At 34.9% G+C, this 18,716-nt stretch overlaps 1 pseudogene; it reads right to left on the minus strand.

Moving 5' to 3' along the window:
- Window positions 1–16,224: 16,224 nt before the first annotated feature.
- LOC126005458 (uncharacterized) lies at window positions 16,225–16,426 on the minus strand (annotated as a pseudogene).
- Window positions 16,427–18,716: the final 2,290 nt, after the last annotated feature.

The following is an 18,716-nucleotide window of genomic DNA, read 5'->3' on the forward strand; positions in this document are numbered from 1 at the left end:
GAAATCAGTAAAAGGGATTTGGGGTCGTGACCTTAGGAAAACTGTAAAGATACAGTTTTTGCATTGTCCCCTCTCTACTTTATAGCCAAATATTTACTGTAAATAATCAGAAAAACTTGTATGAGTACCAGTAAGAAAATTTAAAAAATCAGGGATTTTAAAGAACTATGGTAATACCTTGAAGATCACAGAATTTTCTAGTCCAGGCTTTAAGTTTCATTAGGAGGCTTCAAGTATGACTTAGAATAGAAAGCATAGGTATTGGTAAATTGAAGCCTGAGACTTCATTCAATGCTGAGATCACACCCCTTTTTTCTTCCACCATACACAGCATGTGCTCAGAAATTTGACATATCTATTCACCCCTATCAGAAGCATTTAAATGTATTTTTTGAGGTTAATCTTACTGTTTAGTTTTTTTAATTACATAGTTTCACTCTTTTTTACATATGTAAGTTAAAAATATTTTCCTCATTTCTTTAGAAGTCTTTAAGCTTTTATTATTTACTTATCTGTTAGACTTTTAATTTTCAAATATTATCTTTTATAGTAATTCATAATCTTTTCAAATTAATAATTTTATTTCCACTTCCTAAATACACTTACAACCTAAGTTAGGTATTAGCTGTCATTTTTATTTTCTCCTGTTTATTATTGTTAAGGTCCGTGCTGGCCCACCACTCAATTAGAGACAACAACAACTCCAAGAATGCAATTAGCAAGCGCAGATTTATTGACTGACTAGCCAGGGCTGCGATCATGTCAAGAGACAGAGGACCGGAGCCCCGAACAGCAAAGCAAGAGGGTTTTTTGTTTGTTTGGTTTTTTTTGTTTGTTTTTATAGGTTTAGGCTATAGGCTAGGGGGGAAGGCATTGTCCAATCAAGAGTTCAATTTAGCTTTCTTCTCCAAATGCGTCACAGAGATCCGGGGGGTTCCCAAGGGGAATTTGAGTTTGTTTCTAGCATTGCTAGGATTTGGGCTATCGGGTAGGAGGAGGAAGGTAATGTCCAATCAAGAGTTCAATTTAGCTTCCTTCTCCAAATACAGCTCAGGGTTCCGGGGGTGTTTCCAAGGGGATTCTTGTGTAACTTCCTTACCACGTTGCTAATGCGAGGTGCTCATTTGGCCAAAGGTTTGATGAATTGGTTTGATTGTCTTTTGTCATTCTCGCACCCCGTGCCAGGAACATTCTGTTGGCACATCACACACCTTATGATAAAGTGGGTTTGGACAAATCTGAGAACTGTAGCAAGAGTTTAACTTGAACTGGATTAAGCATTGGAAGTTCAGTATTACAAGCATTAAAATGAATTAAGCATTACAAGCTATTGCTAGGCCTTAATCACTATATTTTAAACATGCTTTTTCCTAACACTATTCTTTTACATGCATAGATTCTATTATTGCTATGCTTTAATCAATCTATGTTTTAAATCGTATCTCCACATTATATATCTTTATATTGTACACATCGATTAAATCATCTATCTTCTCTTTATTTTTTGTCCTTTGTTCATCATATGTGCTTGGTCTCTATTCGTGAACTACAAAAATAACATTTTTATAACTAAATAATATTCTATTCAAAATATACAATATACCAACCATATCTTCTTTATCCAATTCACTACTTGTGTATTTAATTTATGGTCTTAACGCTTCTATTGTAAATAACCATCTACTTTTGACATATTTCACTAGTGGTATACTTTCGAAATAACTAGTTTATAATTACAAATGGCTTTCAGAATTAATAAAATTCTCCCCGAAAAGGCTATGAGTCAGATAATTAATAAAATATTCAAGTGCTTGCATCTTGCATGCAGTTAATGCTGGTTGATCCCCAGTACCACATATGATCCCCTCAGCACTTCCAGGAGTGACTCAAAACCCAGAGCCAGGAGTAATCCCTAATCACACATAAATATGATCCAACATGTCACTCACCTCAAAAAGAGGCTGAAGCCTAGATTTTGAGCACAAATAGTTAATCTGTGCCACCTTTTTATATATGTTCTACTCATTCTATTTTATTATCCCTGCATTCTATTTGTGTCTGTCTGTCTGTCTGTCTATCTATCTATCTATCTATCTATCTATCTATCTATCTATCTATCTATCTATCTATCTATCTATCTATCTATCTATCTATCTATCTATCTATCTATCTATCATCTATCTATCATCTATCTATCATCTATCTATCTATCTATCATCTATCTATCTACCTACCTATCTATCTATCTATCTATCTATCTATCTATCTATCTATCATCTATCATCTATCTATCATCTATCTATCATCTATCTATCTATCTATCATCTATCTATCTATCTATCTATCTATCTATCTATCTATCTATCTATCTATCTATCTATCTATCTATCTATCTATCTATCTATCTATCTATCTATCTATCTATCATCTATCTATCATCTATCTATCTTCTATTTATCTACCTATCTATTATCTATCTTCTATCTCTCTCTATCATCTCTCTCTCTATCTATCATCATCATCTATCTATCATCATTTGAGGTATGAATTGGCTGTGTTTAAAGCCTATTTCTAGCTCTGCATGCACGCATCACTCTTGGCAGTCTCAGGGTACCAGCTGTGATTCTGGGGATCTAACCTGTGTTAACCATGTGCAAATCAAGCTGCCAATCTTTTTTTTTTTTTGTACAGTCTCTTGGACCCCTCTCTCAATTTAACAGGTGTATGAAAACTTTAATAATATAAATTAATGGGACATTTTCTTATATTTTTCTATTGATTATTCATTTCTTTACTCATGACCTCATAACACCCATGTTAACCCAAGAATCTGTCAATAGGTATACTGTTTTTTTTGTTAGTTTGTTTGTTTTTTGGGGGTCACACCCGGCAGCGCTCAGGGGTTACTCCTGGCTCTGTGCTTAGAAATCGCTCCTGGCAGGCTCGGAGGACCATATGGGATGCCGGGATTTGACCCACCATCCTGTTTGAAAGGCAAACGCCTTACCTCCATGCTATTTCTCTGGCCCCAGGTATACTGTTTGCTGGCCACTTCTTTAAGTTTTTAGCTTATAAAATCACTTAAGTCCTATTTCCATTGCTGTTTAGAAAAGAAATTGTAGAAATGACACTGTCCTCATCTAGCAGTATCTGAATTCATTTTGGAATCCTAAACCATTTCATCATACTTTGTATCACACTGTCCCTGGGATAAAATAAGAAGGCTTCATTGTTTTAGAAACGTGGGGCTTTCACTGAAATATTATGCATCAGCTATTTATATCATCTATGGCTGATGTTTCATTCAAAATAGATATTTACATTAAATAAATTCATGATAATTATTTCCACTGGGGTATGTATAGGTCAAGTAATGTTGCTTTAATGAGAATATTGTCTGTCCTTGTAAGGGATACTTTATCCCTGAGGTAGACAGAAGTAGAGTGCACTGTATCATTCAGTCTTGTCAGAGAAGATGTTCTGTCACTGATTAAAGAGCTGTATGCCATCTTTAGTCACAGAAACATTTCATGGGGTAACCTTGTGTCTGTCTTAATGGATTCAGGCAACATAATGAGACCTACCAAAGTGGACACGCAGAAACCCTTTGAGAGACAGAACATGTCACTTCTCACTTCCTCACTAATGGCAGTATCTCCCTGGATGAGAGAGTCCTGGGCAGAGCTAGACAAGTCATTTAAAATGCACCTGTGCTCCTTCCAGCTTTCAAATGCAACAAAAAGGCACCAACAATGCTATATTTTCTATAGAAACACCAAATATAAGTACTATATGTCTTAGTTTCATCAGCTGTCTGATGATGTAATATCAGAGAGACCATTATTCTCATTTATATGTAAAATGCTCACTCTACTTATTCAAAGGGTATTTCCATACCATCACTAACTCTGAGAGATGAAAGGTTAAAATTTGTTTTTCACATTATGTGTTATACATCTAAGGTTTAGAGGCTTTACAAGTCAATTTTAAGAAGCCCTGTGGCTGAATGAAGAAGGGATAAAACTGGAATTTTAAAAATTTTATTTCTCTATATCTCTATTACAATATCCATATTGATGAAGATATATATATAGCCATATAAGTGGTTACATAGGTAAATATATGTTGATGGTTAAGTAGATATAAACATGAAAATTTAATATCTGTCATCACCATGCTCTGATGCACACAGGACAAATAAATTCAGCATTCAAGAAGAGTCAGGGAAAAGAAGTACTTAGTGACTAAGTTACTGAGAATTCAATTTTATTCTATGACTTTTGCCAACTTGGAGAAGTAACTAATTCATAAACTATATGGTAAGCACATTTAACTGTTCTGAGATTTTCCTCATGCTTCATGAAAACAGAGATCATAACTGGGAAACCAACTGTAAAATTAAAAGAACTAGATGTTGCCAATAAAGACCATCATTTCAGGAAAATAAATTTGTTTCTTGGAAGCTGTTCTTGAATGTATGCTTGAGGTGCCCACAAGAAAACTAATTCAACCGAGAAACAAATTGATCTTGCTTCACTGGTTTATATGAACAGAGTAAAATACACACCAACAAGTTATATCATTTAATAACTCCTTGTTTCCTATAAATGAATCAATGGTAAGATCACCTTGAATTATTACATTTTTGAAACCATATGTTCAAAGTCTCTTAGAACTACAGTCATACACCAAATTATGAGTTTTACTAGGAGAACTTTCAGAACAAACAGTATCAAGATAATCATAATCACTGAAAATATAATATTTTTATGAATTATATTAGGACATTTTGTTTAGAGAGCCTTTAATTTTTAATAAATGTATAATATTTGTGTGGAGAATATAAAGGATATTTTGTATGTGATTATTTTGAAAATGTTTACTGTTATTCTCTGAAGTCATTTTATAAGATTTTGCAAATGAAAAGGAGCACAACTTTGGAAAACCAATTCCTTTGAGCCTGAAGTTTTCCTGACTATGGTTTCAAAATTTGCATGTAACATTTTTATTAAAGTGATGACAAGAGGGACTTTGCAAGTTTATTTACCATTCTCTAAGTTTGTCAAAGCTAATATTCAGTGCTTTCTTGACAATTTCTGAAAATCATAGAAGAAAATGGAGCAAAACTTGAAAATTTTCTTCCTAATACTTTTTCTAAAGTTTGGTCCTCTCTGTGAGAAAATTTATTTTGATTCTGAATATATTGAAATGATCATCCTGAAAGGTGAATATCAATTTTTCTATTAAGTAATGATAGAGGCTTAATGATTCTTATCATTCAACTTATATACATATATAAATGTGTGTATGTGTGTAACATTATAGACTAAAAATATGAAGACTAATAAAATAAATGCAATTTGAGCATTGGCATTTCACATTACTCTACAGGGTTAACTGTTTCTTTTTGTTTGTTTTTTCCTGTGTATGTGAGAGTTTTGGGGAGCACAAGGTGCCCAAATCAGTAGTTCTTGGGGACTATTTTCAGCTCTATTCTACGAAATTAAAAAATTAGGTAAATTTTTTATTAGTGTGTGCAGTCTCATTGCAGTATTTATTTCTATTAAGCTAGGCAATAATAAGTCTCCAAAATTTTTGTAGTGTTTGAACATAGAACTAGTAATTTTCTTCAAAATCATTTACAAACTTTAAAAAAATCTAGGATTAAGAACTGGGAAAACACCCAATATAAGTAATATGTTTTATTTTTAAAGTTTAAAGGGCTTTTCTTTAAAATGAATACAACATTCTTGTTTTTATTGATATCTTTATTTAAACACCTTGATTACAAATATGATTATTGTTTGGTTTCAGTCATGTAAAGAACACCCCCTCACCAGTGTAACATTACCATCATCAATGTCCCAAATCTCCCTCCCCCCAACCTCTGCCTGTACAATCTCCCTCCCCTCCACCTCTGCCTGTACAATATCCCTCCCCCCACCTCTGCCTGTACTCTAGAAGGCTTTCCACTTCCCTCATTCATTCACATTGTTATGATAGTTCTCAGTGTAGTTATTTCTATAATAGCACTCATCACGCTTTGTGGTGAGCTTCATGTCATGAGCTGGACATTCCAGCCCTTCTCTCTTTTGTCTCTCTTAATTATTGAAAAAATGTCTTTCAGTTTTCTTAAAATCCATAGATGAGTGAGACTATGCTGCACCTATCTCTCTCTCTCTCTCTGACTTATTTTAGTCAATATAATAGATTCCATGTACATCCATGTATAGGAAAATTTCACGACTTTATCTCTCCCTGATGCATAATATTCCATTGTGTATGTGTACAACAATTTCTTTAGCCATTCATCTGTTGAAGGGTATTTTGGTTGTTTCCAGTCTGCTATTGTAAATAGCACGGCAATGAATATAGGTGTGAGGAAGGGAATTTTGCATTGTATTTTTTGTGTTCCTAGGGTATAGCCTAGGAGTAGTATAGCTGGATCATTTGGGAGCTCAATTTCCATTTTTTGGAAGAATCTCCATATCGCTTTCCATAAAGGTTGGACTAGATGGCATTCCCACTAGTAGTGAATAAGAGTTCCTTTCTCTCTACATCCCTGCCAGCACTGATTGTTCTCATTCTTTGTGATGTGTGCCAATCTCTGTGGCGTGAGATGGCGCCTCACAGTTGTTTTGATTTGCATCTCCCTGATGATTAATGATGTGTAGCATTTTTTCTTGTGCCTTTTTACCATTTTATTCTTTATCAAAGTGTCTGTTCATTTATTCTCCCCAATTTTTTATGGGATTAGATTTTTTTTGGTAAAGTTCCATCAGTGTCTTTTATATTTTAGATATTAGCCCCTAATCTGATGGGTATTGAGTGAATAGTTTCTCCCACATGGTGCGTGGCTCTTTTTTTCTTTTTTTTCCCGCCCACCCAAGTTCCGGTGCGTGGCTCTTGTATCTTGGGCACTATTTCCTTTGAGATAAAAAAGCTTCTTAGCTTAATATATTCCCATCAGTTTATATCTGCTTCCACTTGTTTGGAGAGTGCCATTTCCTCCTTGAATATGCATGCCTTTAGTCTCAATGTCATGGAGTGTTTACCTACGTGTTTTTTATATACCTCACTGTTTCAGGTCTGATATCAAGGTCTTTATTCCATTTTGGATTTTACCTTTGTACATGGTGTTAGCTGGGGGTCTGAGTTCCCTTTATTTCAAGTGGCTAACCAGTTGTGCCAATACCACTTTTTGAAGAGACTTTTCTTGCTCCATTTAGGATTTCTTGCTCCATTATAAAAAACTAGATGATTGTATGGGGAACATTCTCTGAGTACTCAAGCCTGTTCCACTGATCTGAGGATCATCTTTATTCCAATACCAGGTTGTTTTGATAACTGTTGCTTTGTAATACAGTTTAAAGTTGGGAAAAGCAATGCCTCCCATATTCTTTTTCCCAATGATGCTTTAGCTATTTGAAGGTGTTTATTGTTCCAAATGAATTTCAAAAGTTTTTGTTTCACTTCTTTGAAGAATATCATGGGTATCTTTAGAGAGATTGCCTTAAATCTGTACAATGCTTTCAGGAGTATTGTCATTTTCATGATGTTAATCCTGCCAATTCATGAGCAGAGTATGTGTTTTCATTTCTGCATGCACTCTTATGTCTTGGAGTAGGGTTTTATAGTGTTCTTTGCATAGGTCCTTCATGTCTTTGGCCAAGTAGACTCCAAGATATTTGAGTTTGTGTGGCACTCATGTGAATGGGGTTGTTTTCTTAATGTCCAATTCTTCCCTATTATTATTGGTGTATAAAATGTCTGCTCTTTTCTGTGTGTTAATTTTGTAGCCTGCCACCTTTCTATCTGAATCTATTTTTTCTAGAAGCTCTTTGGTAGAGTCTTTAGGGTTTTCTAAGGAGAGTATCATGTCATCTGCAAACTGTAAGAACTTCACTTCTTCCTTTCCTATCTGATTCTCTTGATATCTTTTTCTTGCCTAATCACTATAGCAAATACTTTCAGTACTATGTTGAATAGGAGTGGTGAGAGAGGACAGCCTTGTCTTGTACCAGAATTTAGAGGGAAGGCTTTTAGTTTTTCTCCATTGAGGATAATATTTGCCATTGGCTTGTGGTAGATGGACTTAACTATATTGAGAAAGGTTCCCTTCATTCCCATCTTGCTGGGAGTTTTTTTTTTTTTATCAAGAATTGGTGTTGGACCTTATCAAATGCTTTCTCTGCATCTATTGATATGACCATGTAATTTTTATTTTTCTTATTGATGTTGTATATTACATTGATAGATTTACAGGTGTTAAACCACCCTTGCATTCCTGGGATGAAACCTATTTGATCATTGTGAATGATCTTCTTGATGAGGCATTGGATCCTGTTTGCCAGGATCTTGTTGAGGATATTTGCATCTGTGCTCATCAGAGATATTGGTCTGTAATTTTCTTTTTGGTAGCATCTCTGTCTGGTTTTGGTATCAAGGTGACGTTGGCTTCATAAAGCTGTTTGGAAATGTTCACATTTATTCAATTTCATGAAAAAGCCTGGCCAGGATTGGTAGTAGTTGCTCTTGAAAGGTTTGAAAGAATTAATTAGTGAATCCATCTGGGCCTGGGCTTTTGTTTGTTTGGGCAGACATTTGATTACCGTTTTAATTTCCTCAATAGTGATGGGGGTGTTTAGGTATGCTACATCCTCCTTATTCAACCATGGAAGGCTATATGAGTTCAAGAACGAATCCATTCCTTCCAGGTTCTTATGTTTAGTGGCACAGTTTCTCAAAGTAGTCTGATTACCCTTTGAATCTCTGCAATATCTATAGTGATCTCCTGCTTTTCATTTCTAATATGGGTTATCAAGTTTCCCTCTCTCTTTCTTTGTGAGTTTTCTCAATGGTCTATCAATCTTGTATATTTTTTCAAAGAACCAACTTCTGCTTTCATTGATCTTTTGCATTGTTTTTTGGGTTTTCACTTTATAGATTTCTGCTCTAAGCTTTGTTATTTCCTTCTGTCTCCCTATTTTTGGTTCTTTTTGTTGATCATTCTCTAATTTTACAACTGTGTCATGAAGCTATTCAGGTATGCCACTTCTTCCTTCCTGGTGTGTGCTTGAAAGCAATAAATTTTCCACTCAGTACTATTATTCCTGTGTCCCATAGATTCTGATAGTTTGTGTCTTCATTGTCATAAAATGAATACAACATTCTTTAGCTTTAATTTTTTTATTTTCTTTACACTGCTCAAGCCAGTCAGTTCTGGAGATATTTCTTATATCAGGACATGGCCTGAGATCACGGTGTAGGGATCCTTCCCACTAAAGATTCTTGGAAGACCATATAATTTATAAGAATCAAACTTGAGGATGAAAAAAGGGATGGCAAGGCATTGCTCTCAACAATGTACAAACTCTCAACTCCTATAATGTTTATTATAAATGAATATGTGAATGTTCTTATTTTCCAGGGATTTTTCAACCATCTATTTACTGGGTGCTGGAATGATAATGATTCTAGTTCTATTTTACTTTTGAGACCTAGAGCTGTAGTTTGTTTAAGTCAAAGTTAAGTGGTTTAAATAATACTGTAAAAATTAAATTAAAAATACATCAATCTACAATTAAAGATTATTCTGCCATTTTTCCTCCTGGATTTTAGCTGATATAATAGCCAAAAAATGGAACATGTATTGCCTAAAATATGTCCAATTATTGACACTTGAATAATAATTAAGCAACTACAAAATATATTTATAAATCTCACTTCTTAATCCTACATACATCTATGTAATTATACATATATATAACTCTAAAGTTATCCTGAAGAATGTACGTATCAAGACAAAATTTTAAAATAGAATAATGCCAAGTATTTTCTTGCAACATAAAATAATTAATTAGAAATATTTTAAAATAAGCTTAAATATTTATAAATTAAATAATGTATCACTAATGGGAATAAATAAGAAAAATGTCAAAAAACAAATTATAAGCTTTCAAATTAAGAGAATATTTAAGGTGAATATAAGTTAACAGAAATCCTATGGCTTCAAGTGCATATTTTAGAAGAACAAGATCTGAAATCAATACACTATGCACCACATTTTGAAACTAAAAGAAAATAATTAGACCACCAGATAGAAAAAAGGGGAAATATAAAAATAAAATTTTTCCCTGGAATTTCAAAGTAGAGATAACTAATGTTACAAAATAATATTCTTTTGAAAAGAATAATTTGATTCATATCTAGCCAGTATTATCAGGAAGATATCATTATCTGTAATGAGATCAGGAACATTTTGATATAATAGACAATAGGTAGTAAGAGAACACAATAAACAATTCTGTATTTGAGAGTTCAGAAACTTAGATGAAATTAAATGTACTACTTCACTGCCAGTTACATCTTTCCAAACTCTCTCCTAAACGAATATATTGGTTTAATTATCTTCTAGTTTTTAAAATTGTCTTCCCAAATAATACCTCAGGCAGAAGGGCTTCAATGACAAAAGGACCTTCAGGAGAGTTGTTCTAGAGACCACCTGAAGGACTTTCCAAATGGTCAATGGGTAACATTGTGCAATATGCTGTAGGCAGGACATGGTAGAGCTTGCTTTGTGGCCTGATTATACTTTTGATTACCCTAGGGCTAAGTATTTCTCAAGTTCTGATTATATCAAGCCTCAAACCTATCCTCCGCAATAGCATATCTCAGAAATCTTCTAAAGAGAAAGTGACATTGCCAGGATAATTTTGAAGAACATTTTATTTAGCTACAATTCTGCTGTCATTTTCTATATGTTTGGTATCTCTCACCCTTTTTGATTAATAGAGACATTCTCATAAATAAAAGATCTGGTCTCTTGAAACTGTCTGTCTTGCTCTCTTATTTCCCCTGTGAAGTCATAATCCCCCATTTGTGACATCACAGTCTTTCCACGGCAATCAACAGTGATGTTTCAAGCTGGGGATTAAATGCTTCAGAAGAGGAAGACTTTACAAGAGCAGAGGGACTCTCAAGAAATAAAGATCCAATTAGCATGTAAATGCCCTTTTTAATTAAAAATAGTAAAAGAAAGGAATAAGTAGATAAAGTGATTGGAGTGTTTTTTCTTTAAAATAACAGATCTGGCCACCACAACTCTTCCATCTAAAATCCAACCCTTATTTTCCCCTTCAGGAAATGAACATCCAATGAACAAAGGATATGACTATGACTTTAAGTATGGAAATTATTATTTGGGTCCAGTCTTTATTATTTGACAAATTAATAAAAAATTAAGAAAACCAACTGAGATATCTATAACTCTATCCATATATGTGGATATACATATTGGCATATAATAGACATATGCTATCTTAAGATTTTGATAGATACCTCAGCTCTTAATCTGTCCAGTTATTTATAGTAGTTTTGTATTAGAAATACATATTGAACCTTTTCTACCTATCCTTTGTCACTTTGTGTCAATCATCATATCAATTACTAACTTTCATTATTTTATTAGCTATCTTTTATTTTTCTTAAAATCTCATATTTTTATCTCAGAGATTCGCTTGACTATCCCTTGATCTAGGGCCATTATTCCTCTATCCTTTGCTTACACTATCATCCTATTGATCATTTAAAATAAGGCAATTGTCATTTAATTAACTAGAGGAGCCAGAGGTATATGATTTCATAGCATCTTGCAAGTATTTGACACTCTTGACTTCTCACAAGTACTGTAACTTTATTATATTGCATTTATATTTATATCATAGAAATTTGTCAATGTGTAATTATATTTTTGCTAAAATTTTTATTTTATATTTATTTAGTTTGTTGAGGCCGGCTGACCAATGGTGTGCTCAAGGAAGACTCCAAGCCACTCTCTCATGCAAACGCAAAGGATTTGCTATCCAGCATGCAGGGGCAACACATCCAGCATGCTGGGGTTTAACACAAACTGAGGCAAAGAGCCACAAAAAGCAAAGAGCGAGAGCCCCGGACCAAGATGTGAGGGTCTTTTATAGATTTTGTTAACCGACCGCAAAAGAAGGTATTAACCGTCAAACAGAAACAGAGTAAACTTTACATATATTTCCAGGATTTACAGGTTGTAGGGGGGGGGCGGGGCAAAGGGAGAGATTGGAACAGAGTATCTCTAGGATTTAAGGGGGTGAAGTGAGGGATTTTTGGCTTCCTTTTCAAGTTATGTTTGTTTTCTGGATCATACCCAGCAGTACTCAGTCCTGACATACTCCTGGATATATATTCGGGCATCACTCTTGGCAGTTTAGGAAATCACATAGGGCACTGGGAATTTAACCCAGATTGTTCGCATGCGAGGCAAGTGCCTGAGCTGTTGTACGATCACTCCAGGCCTCCTTTTGCCTGATATTCTGCTTTTAATAATAAAAAGTAAATATCTTTGGATTTGGTGTAAGCCAATGACAACAAAATCGATACCCTTTCTACAGCAAACTAGACACAGAGAGAACTAATTATACTAGCAGCCCAGGGAGCAAAGGAGGGGCATATGGGATGCATGCTCAGAACAGGGTTGGAGGGAGGACAACACTGGTGTTGGGAATGCCCTGGGTTCAATGCCATTATGTACCTAAAATATTACTGTGAAAGATTTGTAATCCACTTTGGTCAAAATAAAAATTATTACAAAAAGTAAATATCTGTTTTAGTCATTACTATACTTCAATACTTAAAACAGAGTAGTGGCACACTACTACAACATTAAATTTATAAACAATTTAAAAGAACATAGCACTGGGGCTTGTTTAGAAAAATATCTGTCTTTAATGAACATTATATGAATTCTAAATTTAATAATTTAATAATTCTAAATTTATATCTTTATAACTCCTATAGTAATTTTCCAAGGCCTCTGTTTTTTCAGAAGTCTGTGATTACCATCTAAAACGCTAAAACAGAAAAATTATAATGGACACCAAGCCTAATTATGGAACAGGACTCACCCTAAAACCTCATAATTTATAAATATTTATGAATAAGTTATGTATATATGTAAGTAGGTAGGCTAAATAATTATCACATATCAATAACCCTTTTAAAGGAGACACTGGTTATAATCATGCTAAAACATGGATATAAATGTACTGATTTACTACTAATAATGTACTACTAATATTACATACATTATATGTAATAGTAATGTAATGTATGTAATAGTATGCACAGTCACTTTATATTTTTATTTTTTTGGTTTTTGGTTTGGGGATTACACCTGGTGACACTCAGGGGTTATTCCTGGCTATGCACTCAGAAATCGCGCCTGGTTTGGGGAACCATATGGGATGCCGGGGAATCGAGCCAAAGTCTGTCCTAGGTCAGCTGTGTGTAAGGCAAATGCCTTACCGCTGCCCCACCATCCTGGCTCCATTTTATATATCACATATTATGTTAGAACTTAAAGAATATACACATAAAATAATTTTATGCTTTTAATCACACTATATGGAAATCCTTAAGAAGGATAGCATGGAGTAGGGCATTTGCCTTGCATGCATAAGGACGGTGGTTCAAATCCCATATGGTTCCCCGAGGCTGCCAGGAGTGATTTCTGAGCATAGAGCCAGGAGTAACCCATGGTATGACCCAAAAACAACAAAAAAATAAAGATATTAAATGCAATAAAATGTATTATTTAATATTAACACTATTTTTATTATGAGTTTTAGATAAAGTGTTAGTCATTCACAGTAAGTATGTATATATATATATATATATTTTTTTTTTTTTTTTGGTTTTTGGGCCACACCCTGTGACACTCAGGGGTTACTCCTGGCTATGCGCTCAGAGGTTGCTCCTGGCTTCTTGGGGGACCATATGGGATGCCGGGGGATCGAACCGTGGTCCTAGGCTAGCGCAGGCAAGGCAGGCACCTTACCTCCAGTGCCACCGCCCGGCCCCAGTATGTATATATTTATATAAAGATTAGTGACCATTTTCAAAGAAGGTAAAATGTTAATTATGCACCAATATTTCATTTCTTCTAATATATGTTTAAATATATATAATATAAACATTTCCGATTCTCTTATACCAGTGCCAAAACATGTTTTATGCCTTTTTGTCAGGTTAGACTTAGATTTATGGTTAGGCTTAGAAGTAGAAGTAGGGGTACAATAAGAGTAGGGTTATGTTTAGTTATATATGCTAAGTTAGGGTTAGGGTTCTGTTTGGTTTATGATTAATTTTAAGTTTAAGGTTAGTGTTAGGCTTAAGGGTAGGGCTTCATTTATCCTAATAGCTGAATAATATTTCATTGTGTAAATGTAACACAATTTCTTTAGTCATTTATATGTTTTTAGACACCTGGGTTGTTTCCGTTTTCTGGGTACGTGTTGTGAATAACATAGGTGTGAAAGTAAAATTGTATTGTGTTTTTTTTTGTTGTTGTTGTTCCTAGGGTATATTCCAAGGAGTGGTATTTCTGGATCATATGTGAGCACAATATACAGCTTTTAAGAAAATTCCATATTGTTTCCAGACAAATTGGACTAAATGGCATTCCCACCAGCAGCAAACGAGAGTATATTTCTCTTTGCATCCCCACCAGCACTATTGTTCTTGTTCTTTCTGAATATCCAAGTCTCTGTGGCATAAGATGAAATATCATTGTTGTTTTGATTTGCATCGCACTTATGATTAGTATGTGTGGAATTTTTTCATGCATATTTTGGCCATTTGTATTTATATTTTGAGGAATTGTCTGTTCATTTCTTCTCCCCATGTTTTGATGGGATTAGATTTTTTCATAGTTCAGTTAGTGACGTGTATATCTTGGATATTAGCTACTTATCAGATGAGTTTTGAATGAATAGTTTCTCCCATCTGTGGGTGGCCTTTGTATCCTACTTACTGTTTCCTTTGAAACTTCTTGATTTAATGCAGTCCAATTTGTTTAGTATCTCTGCTTTCACTTGTTTGGACAGTGGTATTTTCTCCTTGAAGATGCCTTTATTATTAATGACAAGGAGTGTATTGCTTCTGTTTTCTTCTATATACCTTATAATTTCGGGTCTATATCAAGGTCTTTAATTCATTTTGATTTTACTTTTGTGTGTGATCTTAGATATCTGAATTTGCTTTTTTTTTTTTTTGCATGTGGTTGTCCCAACAAAACTTGTTGAAAAGTCTTTCATTTCTTCATTTTCTTTTTGTCTTCTTTACCAAATGTTGATTGATAGTATTTACGGGGCTCATTTTTTATTCATTTTCGAATAGATTTCATTAATCTGAGGGTCTGTCTTTAACCCAATACCATGCTGTTTTGAAGATTATTGCTTTGTGATACAATTTAAAGTTGGGAAAAATGATGCCTCCCTTCTTTTTCCTAGAGATTGCCTTAGTAATTCATGGGCATTTGTTTTTCCAAATAAATTTGAGAAGTGTTCAATTCACTTCCTTGAATTATTATTATGGGTATATTTAGAGGGATTAAATTAAACCTAAACAATGCTTTGAGGACTATTGACATTTTAATAATGCTGATTTTCACAATCCATGAGCAAGATATGTCTCCATTTCCTGTGTCTTCTTTTATTTCTTGAAGCAATGTTTTGTAGTTTTCTTTGTATAGACCTTTATCTGCTTAGTTAAGTTGACATCAAGGTATTTGAGTGTCTGTGGTACTATTGTGAATGATATTGTTCTTTAATGTCTATTTCTTTCCATTGTGAATGATATTGTTTTTTAATGTCTATTTCTTCTCCATTATTATTTGAATATAACAAGGCCATTAATTTTTGTGTACTGATTTTGTGGCCTGCCACTTTGCAATATAAATCTATTTTTTCTAGAAGAATTTTAGTAGAGTCTTCAGGGTTTTCTAAATGTAGTATTATGTCATCTGCAAAGAGTGAGAGCTTTTCATCTTCCTTTCCTAGAAGTGGGGAGAGGAGGTAAACTTGTCTTGTGCCAGACTTTAGAGGAAAGTCTTTTAGTTTTTCCACGTTAAGTATAATATTTTTCATGGACTTGAGGTAAATACCCTTATTTTTATTAAGAATAGTTCCTTCCATTCCCATCTTGTTGATAGTTTTTTTTTTTATCATAAATGGGAGTTGGACCTTATCAAATGCTTTCTCCATATCTATTGATATGATCACATGGTTTTTATTTTTCCTTTTTAGATATGGTGTATCACACTTATTGAGTCACATATATTAAACCATCCTTGCAAATCTGGGTTGAATCCTACTTGGTCATGGTATATGACCTTTTTTTTTTTTTTATTTTACCACGCAGACTGCATCCTCTCCCTCTACCCTCTCTGGAGGAAAGGGAGAAAGATCATCAATGGCAAGAGGCGACACCTAGAGCCGGCTTCATGCTCAGGAGAGGACACTCTGGCTCCTCCTCGTGGCTTCGGGTGCTCTACACGATCAGAGAAACTTCTCTAGTTACATACTACAGAAATGATCCCAGAAAGTATAGTCTTGGTATATGACCTTCTTGATGAGACACTGAATCCTGTTTGCTAGGATTTCGTTGAGGATCTTCACAGCTGTGTTCATCAGAGATATTAGTCTATAAAACTTTTATGCGGCATCTCTCTTTGCCTTGGTATCAGTGTGTTGTTAGTTTCATAAAAACTATAGGGTAGTATTTCTGTTTCTCTAATTTCTCTGAAGAGCCTGAAATGGATTGGCAGTAAGTCCTTTTGAAAAATTTGAAAGAATTCTAATGAATCCATCTGGTCCTGGGCTTTTGTTTTGTGGAAGACTTTTTATTACCATTTGGAATTCCTCAGTAATGGTATATCTGTCCAATATGGTTTATACTTGGGAGGTTAACCTTGGGATAATTCCAAGCATTTATAGATTTTTTCCAAATACTCATGTTTTCTGGCATAGAGTTTTTAACAATAATCTTTTATTACCATTTGAATTTCTGTCTATACCCCTTTTCATTTCTATCCAGTTTATTAAGTTTCTCTTTGTGAGTTTGACTAATAGTATGTTGATCTTGTTTTTTTTTTTCAAAGAACCAAATCTTGATCTTTCAGATTGTTTTATATATTTTCATTTTATTAATTTCTGCTCTAAGATTTACTATTTTCTTCTCTATGCTGAGTTTTGGTTTATTTTGTTGTTCATTTTCAACTTTTAAGCTGTGCCATTAATTATTTCTGTTGGTAACTTCTTCCTTCCTTATGGATATTTGTAGGGATATAACTCGGGCCCTGGGGGCGGGCATAGAAGGAAAACCCCTCCCCTTTCAATGTTCAAACTGGAGAGGGAGCGTGCAGTTGGACCCAGCAGAGCGCACAAGCCAGGAAAGCAGTCCCTCTTTTTTCTGGTATGTCAGGTTCTCTGGGCAGACAGCAGGCCATAGGCCTTCTGGACTGAACACGTGGTCCAGGAGACTGAGACCCCCCCCACGCCAGATTGGTCTTCATGACCAGCCCTGGCAACTCAGGCCCTGGGGGCCTGGTGGAGGAAGAAAACCCCTCCCCTACGCATACTGAACCCCCTGTATTGTTTGTTACTAATCCTAATTTTCAAAACCGTGAATGCACCCCTGCGACAAATATACTTTTTAAGCATTATCCAAAAACGTTCCTGATCCTAGACTGTTCCTAGGAATGGAATCAGGATGTCCAAGATTTGGATAAAACACTCAAATAGACCTTTATTCTCTAGTCTTTTTGTGGACGTGACTTTTCATATTGACTCCGACTAAACCATAAACAGTCCATCTATATATTGTATATAGTCTCTATCATGTATTGCCTCTCCCCTCACCCCTGTGTCTCTCCTACCCCCTCATTCCCCAACCCTGAAACATTTTCTTTCCCTTATTTAACCCTCTTTATTCTCAGTTCCTAACTGGGTAGACACCAAGACTTACCTTCTGCCCCAACAAACCACCATCCAGCTCCTCATTCAAAGACACCCCCTCGGTCCCCATCTCAGGCCTCGACAAAGAACTACAACCAACATACCCACTGACCCATGCTTGGTGGCCCCTCTCACCCCCATCAAACTATGGATGTAGCATGATACCGGAATCAGCATCAGCAAAACCCCTAGTTCTTTTTAAACACAGGTTTATTTATCTGTTCTATTTTAATGTATACATATTTTTGCTATCTTTACCATTTTTGGTGCCGCATGGTACTAAAGCCTTGCCTGGGATAAAATGGCAGATCAAAAGGAACCACAGAAATTGTGAGTATAACCAGTCTACCTTACCCAGAATAGCACCAGCAATCCAATATGAAACCATACGTTTTGTATGGACACAGTAAATAAGGGGAAACCATAGACACAGAAATAAGATCTTATCTTCTAGGGATAAGACCTCACACTTTTTTAATAATATAATTTTTATTTTGATTGTAGTGGCTTACATATTGTTGACAATAATATTATAGGTACATATTTACATAAAATCAGGGGGGATACCATCACCGATTTGTCCTCCCTACACCTCTGTGTTTGTCCTACCTCCCATATCCTCCTCCCTCACCCCCAGGGCTGCGATAATATGTGGTCCCCTCTGTACCTAGCTTACTACTTAGTAGTTTTGGTCTTGGTGCCTCCCTTATTTTCCCCTCTAACAGGGAGGCAGGACTAGATAGTTTAAGTTATGCGGTTTTATTTGAAGAAGAGAAAAGTAATAAACTGGGGTAAAAGTCCAATACAGCGAAAATGGGCGGAATCCTTCTAGAGGCTCTCATCGTCGGTTTGAGAGACGAAGGTGAAAAAGAAGGTGAAACACCCCAA

This window comes from Suncus etruscus, chromosome 3 (genome assembly GCF_024139225.1).
Source record: "Suncus etruscus isolate mSunEtr1 chromosome 3, mSunEtr1.pri.cur, whole genome shotgun sequence".
NCBI classification, from domain to species: Eukaryota; Metazoa; Chordata; class Mammalia; order Eulipotyphla; family Soricidae; genus Suncus; species Suncus etruscus.